The sequence below is a fragment of the Nicotiana attenuata genome, chromosome 7 (genome assembly GCF_001879085.1).
Source record: "Nicotiana attenuata strain UT chromosome 7, NIATTr2, whole genome shotgun sequence".
Lineage (NCBI taxonomy): Eukaryota > Viridiplantae > Streptophyta > Magnoliopsida > Solanales > Solanaceae > Nicotiana > Nicotiana attenuata.
In genome coordinates this window covers 13,199,165-13,206,202 of record NC_031995.1, presented here as the reverse complement: position 1 = coordinate 13,206,202, position 7,038 = coordinate 13,199,165, and positions in this window count along the sequence as shown.

The following is a 7,038-nucleotide window of genomic DNA, read 5'->3' as shown; positions in this document are numbered from 1 at the left end:
GGCATCTCTCCAATATAGACAGACTGCGTGAATAACTCCCCAATGCATTGAAACTCTCCCCAATCCAACGAGGCTTGTTCTGGACTGCCTCGAGGAGCACGTTCAGGGTTCACATATAGTCCATCGAAAGAAGGCTTCTTTATTGGTTTTGGAGTGCTTCGTGTTGATAATGACCCAAGACGGCGGGGAAGGAGTAGTTGAGATTGAACAACGGTTGAAGAAAGAGGCGAAGAAGGCAGCTTTAGCATGGAGGAAGAGGTTGATTTCCCAAGGAGGTCTGCGAAAGGCTAGTAAAATGGATTCCCGTGGTTTGTTGTTGTTCGTTGCCTGCTTCGAGATTCCAAATGCACTTTGGAATCGGGATTTCAAGGATTTGGTGTTGAGCGGCTAGGGGATTTCGGGTGTCCTCAGGAGATCAAGTGCTTTCATGGAAAAGATCCCAAAAGTAATCGAGTGGAGGGTGAAGGAAAATGTAGTAGAGGCAGTTGACCTTGTCTATACTTTTGGTGTTCAGGACAAATTTAACCCTCAGGCACTCTTGATGTCATTTTTACAAAAAGTATGAAGAGACATTGTTGAACAAAATTAAGGGAGTTGCACAAGCTATTAATGTGCGTGCAGCAAAAAAGAACTACTCATTTGCTCTGAAATCTGTCAGCAGATGTCTAACGCGTCACAAGATTGATTCTTGGGGACTTCTCCCCGACTGGAAAATTGATGTAAAAATAATGCGCTTGGCGAAAGAAATTGATGAATTGGATAAGCATATAGGTGAGGAAGAACTTGGTGAAGTGATTAAGAATATATGTGACCACAAGATGGCACAAAGAGAAAAAATGATGAGACTGAGTCGTCTGGAAGTTTCAGCAACAAAGAAATGAAAACCTCAAATCCAAATCCATGGCCTCCACAACAGTAGAGAGTTGTTAATCATGTCGATAATAACAACAGCACCTTGTTAGAAGCTGGTGGAACTGCTGGCCTCATTTATGGTTAATCTGTCTCCCCATCAGCATTGCATGAACCTGTTGCAGGCTCGATACGTGAAAATGTTGTTGGCTCACTGACAGGACCTGTGGGAGGTGTTGTGGCCATGGGTGGAGCTGGAGCAGGTAAATCAGTGCTAGGAGCTCCATCTGCTGAAGTTGATGGAGGGACGCTAGTTGATGGTACACCCGGGCAAATAGGAAGCCATTGTCACGACCCGGATTTCCCACACTCGAGAGTCGTGATGACGCCTATTAGTGAAAGCTAGGCAAGCCAAAAATTCCGATTAATTTACCTTTTTCATTTTTAATCTATTAACAATTTTAAGTTACCAAATTATAAACAACGGAAATAATAATGCGAAAGGACGAAATTTAACAATTTAGCAAATACCAATACGAATCCATTAACATAAACCACCCAGAACTGGTGTCACAATCTCACGGACTATCTAAGAATACTACAAATAGGGTCTGAACAAGAGAGTACATGTCCGTCTCTGAAATAGAAAAGAACAAAAAGAAACTAGATAGGAAGGGGACGCCTAGGCCTGCGGACGCCTACAGGACTACCTCGGGTCTCCGATGGATTGAAGGCAGCAACCCCTAGCTAAGGTCCGTATGCTCCGGTACCGGGATCTGCACAAAAGAGTGCAGAGTGTAGTATCAGCACAACCGACCCCATGTGCTGGTAAGTGTCGAGCCTAACCTCGGGGAAGTAGTGACGAGGCTAGGACACAACAAATAATTAACCTGCAGTCACAAAGTATCTAGCAGAATAACAGTAATAGAAGTAATTCAAAAGTAACGGGGGAGGGGTAACATGCTATGGGTGAAATACCAACATAAAGGATGACAGTAATAGTGGAATAAGACAATTAAGGTATTTGGACCGAAAAAAGCAAGAAATCATAAAAAACAGGCAATAAGTGCACGACATCACCCTTCGTGCTTTTACTCTCAATCCTCACCAATGCAATCAAGTAATGAAAATGTGCACGGCATCACCCTTCGTGCTTTATCTCTCTTCCTCACCATATAAATATTACAAATGTGCACGGCATCACCCTTCGTGCTTTATCACTCTTCCTCGCCATATGCATCAATATCAATGTAAATGTACACGGCATTACCCTTCGTGCTTTATCACTCTTTCCTCACCATATGCATAAGTATAAATGTTCACGGCATCACCCTTGGTGCTTTATCACTCTTTCCTCACCATATGCATAAGTATAAATGTGCACGGCATCACCCTTCGTGCTTTATCACTCTTTCCTCACCCAAACAATAGCAACAATAATATCCCGGCAAAGGAATCAACAATAAGTATAAATACGTCCCGGCAAGGGAATGAACAATAAGAATTAAATACGTCCCGGCAAGGGAATCAGCTATAACCAAACTTGTACCAATAATCAACTTCACAATTGAACCTCAACTAGGCCAATGCTCAACAATAACCAAATACCAAGAAGAAAATCATAAATCTTACTCAACATGGATAATCAACAATTTAGGCATACGTAATACTTATTAAGAAATACAACGATCACAATTTAAGACCCACGGGCATGCTTGACACCAACGTATAGATACCCGTCACCATACCAATACGCCGTACACTACACTAGCACATAGAAAATAAGGCACAACACCTATTCCCTCAAGCTAAGGTTAGACCAAACACTTACCTCGAGCTTCCACGGCCAACTCAAGCCTCAAACACCGCTTTTCCTTTAGAATTCGCCTCCAATTTACTTGTATCTAACCCAAATTAATTTAACAACATCAATAAATGTTAAAGAATTCAATCCCAATGCTAAATTATAGGTTTTCTATCATTTTCCCCAAAAAGTCAAAAATCATCCCCGGGCTCGCTTGGTCAAAACCCGAGGTTCGAACCAAAACCCGATTACCCATTCACCTACGAACTCAAAATATATAATTTATTTTGAAATCGGACCTCAAATCGAGGTCCAAATCCCCAAAATTTGAAAATCCTCAGTTCTACCCAAAATCACCCAATTTCCCATGAAAAACCCTTGATTTTGAATTGAAATCATGTAAAAAGATGTTATAGATTGAAGAAAATGAGTTAGAAATGACTTACTAATGATTTGGAGAAGAACTTGTCTTTGGAAAATCGCCCAAGAGAGTTTAGGGTTTGAGAGAGTTTGAAAAATGAAGAAATTTCGTCTAAGTTATAATTTGCACAGGTACAGATATCGCATTTGCGATGTCAGGTACGCAAACGCGAACTCGCAATTGCGGCCCCGGCTTCGCAAATGCGAAGGTAGTCCTGCCCTGCTTTCTTCGCAAATGCGAACTACCGTTCGAAATAGCAATCCCTGCTGAAGTCGCATTTGTGACATTGAGCTTCACAAATGCGAAGGTCTCCCTGCCCAGCCCATCTTCGCAATTGCGATATTTCTTCGCAAATGCGAGCTCGCATTTGCGAGCCAGGCTTCCTAATTGCGAAGCCTGTAGACCTGCAATACACCAGCAGTTTTTCCTAAGTCCAATTTCACTCCGTGGCCTATCCAAAACTCACCCGAGCCCTCGGGGCTCCAAACCAAACATGCACACAAGTCCAAAAACATCATACAGGCTTGCTCGTGCGATCAAATCATCAAAATAACATTAACAACTATGGATTAACCTTCAAATTCGTAAAATTACTCAAGAACATCAAAATTTCCATTTTTCTCAAATAATGGTCCGATATACCAAACGAACTCCAATTCTTACCAAACTTCACAGATTCAACTTAATTATTATATAAGACTTGTACCGGGCTCCAAAATCAAAATACGGGCCCGATACCATCAAATTCAAACATCTTTAAATTTTTAAAAACTCTTATAATTTCAGTTAAACAATTTCTTTCAAAATTTTATTTCTCGGGCTTGGGACCTCGAAATTCAATTCCAGGTATACGCCCAAGTCCCATATTTTTCCACGGACCCTCCGGGACCGTCAAATTATGGGTCCGGGTCCGTTTACCCAAAATGTCGACCGAAGTCAACTTAAATTTGATTTTAAAGGTAAATTTAGCATTTTTATCAAATTTTCACATAAAAGCGTTCCGGATATACGCCCGGATCGCGCACACAAATCGAGGTGAGATAAAAGGAAGTTTTTTTAAGGCCTCGGAACACTGAATTGACTTGTAAATCAAGTGATGACCTTTTGGATCATCACATCCTCCACCTCTAAAACAACCGTTCGTCCTCGAACGGACAGAGAAAAAAAGTACCTGAGTCGAGGAAAAGATGGGGATATCGGCTCCGCATATCGGACTCGGACCCCCAGGTAGCTGCCTCGGCAGGCTGACCTATCCATTGAACACGAACTGAAGGGAACTTCTTTGATCTCAACTGACGAACCTTCCGATCTAGAATAGCTACCGGCTTCTCCTCATAGGCCAAGTCCTTGTCCAACTGGACAGTGCTGAAGTCTAACACGTGGGATGGATCGCCGTAATACTTCCGAAGCATGGACACATGAAACACTGGATGAACAGCTGATAATCCTGGTGGCAACACAAGCTCGTAAGCCACCTCTCCCACTCTCCGAAGAATCTCAAAAGGGCCAATGAATCTAGGGCTTAGCTTGCCCTTCTTCCCAAATCTCATCACGCCCTTCACGAGCGACACCCGAAACAACACTCGCTCTCCGACCATGAATGCCACATTACGAACCTTGCGGCCGGCATAACTCTTCTGCCTGGACTGAGCTGTACGAAGCCTATCCTGAATGATCTTCACCTTATCCAAGGCATCCTGAACTAAATCTGTACCCAACAACCGAACCTCTGCCGACTCAAACCACCCAACCAGCGACCGACACCTCCTACCATATAATGCCTCATAGGGGGCCATCTGAATGCTCGACTGGTAGCTGTTGTTGTAGGAAAACTCTGCTAATGGAAAGAACTGATCCCAAGAACCTCCAAAAGCAATAACACATGCTCGGAGCATATCCTCCAAAATTTGAATAGTACACTCGGACTGTCTGTCCATCTGGGGATGAAATGCTGTGCTCAACTCGACCCGTGTGCCCAACTCACACTGAACTGCACTCCAGAAATGCGAGGTAAACTGCGTACCCCGGTTAGAAATGATAGACACGGGCACGCCATGAAGACGAACAATCTCCCGGATGTAGATCTCAGCCAACCGCTCTGAGGAATAGGAAACTGCCACAGGAATGAAATGCGCTGACTTGGTCAGCCTATCAACAATAACCCATACTGCATCGAACTTCCTCTGAGTCCGTGGGAGTCCAACTACGAAGTCCATAGTGATACACTCCCACTTCCACTCAGGAATCTCAATCTTCTGGAACAAACCACCAGGTCTCTGATGCTCGTACTTCACCTGCTGACAATTCAAACACCGAGCTACATAAGCAACAATGTCCTTCTTTATTCTCCTCCACCAATAATGCTGCCGCAAGTCCTGATACATCTTAGCGGCGCCCAGATGAATAGAATACCGAGAACTATGGGCCTCCTTTAGAATCAACTAACGAAGTCCATCCATATTAGGCATACAAATACGACCCTGCATCCTTAAGACTCCATCATCTCCAACCGTAACCTTCTTGGCACCTCCGTGCCGCACTGTGTCTCTAAGCACAAGCAAATGAGGATCATCATACTGCCTATCACGGATACGCTCAAATAATGAAGAACGAGCGACTGTGCAAGCTAGCGCACGGCTGGGCTCAGAAATATCCAACCTCACGAACTGATTGGCTAAAGCCTGAACATCCAAAGCAAGCGTCCTCTCACCGACTAGAATATACGCAAGGCTGCCCATACTGGCTGACTTCCTACTCAATGCATCGGCCACTACATTGGCCTTTCCCGGATGATACAAGATGGTGATATCATAGTCTTTCAACAGCTCCAACCACCTCCTCTGCCTTAAATTTAGCTCCTTCTGCTTGAACAAGTATTGCAAACTCTTGTGATCTGTGAACACCTCACACGACACGCCCTATAAATAATGCCTCCAAATCTTCAGCGCGTGAACAATGGCTGCTAACTCCAAATCATGAACTGGATAATTCTTCTCGTGGATCTTCAACTATCGCGAAGCATATGAAATAACCTTGCCATTATGCATCAACACCGCACCAAGTCCAATACACGATGCATCACAATATACTGTATATGGCCCTGAACCTGTGGGCAAAACCATCACTGGCGCCGTACTCAAAGCTGTCTTGAGTTTTTGAAAGCTCGCATCACACTCGTCCGACCACCTGAACTGGGCACCCTTCTGGGTCAACCTGGTCATCGGGGCTGCAATAAATGAAAACCCCTCCATAAACCGATGGTAATAGCCCGCCAAACCCAAGAAACTCTGGATCTCTGTAGCTAATGCGGGTCTAGGCCAGTCCTTGACTGCCTCTATCTTCTTCGGATCCACTTGAATACCCTATGCTAAAACAACATGAACCAAGAATGCAACCGAACTCAACCAAAACTCACACTTCGAAAACTTAGCATACAACTAACTATCCCTCAGAGTCTGAAGAATGACTCGGAGATGCTGCTCGTGCTCCTCTCGACTGCGGGAATAGATCAAAATATCATCAATGAAGACAATTATGAAGGAATCAAAATAAGGCTTGAACACTCGGTTCATCAAATCCATGAAAGCGGTTGGGGCATTTTTCAACCCGAATGACATCACCAGGAACTCATAATACCCGTACCGAGCGCGAAAAGCTGTCTTAGGAACATCGGATGCCCTAATCCTCAACTGATGGTAGCCAGATCTCAAGTCGATCTTAGAAAACACTTGGGCACTGATCGCTGCCAACTCGACGCTACACCAAGGTAGGAAGAGCGGGTCGCAATAGAGGTCAGGATCGATTTCCTCAGGGAGCTAGTAGTGGAGTTGGATTTTCTGTCTAGTCTAGAGATGTGTTTGTACTCCTAATGTCACTTCAAACATTCTTGGTTTTTGATTTTATAACTACTATGATAAAACTAATGATTAATGCTAAATTATGCTACTAAAATATTGCTAAGTTG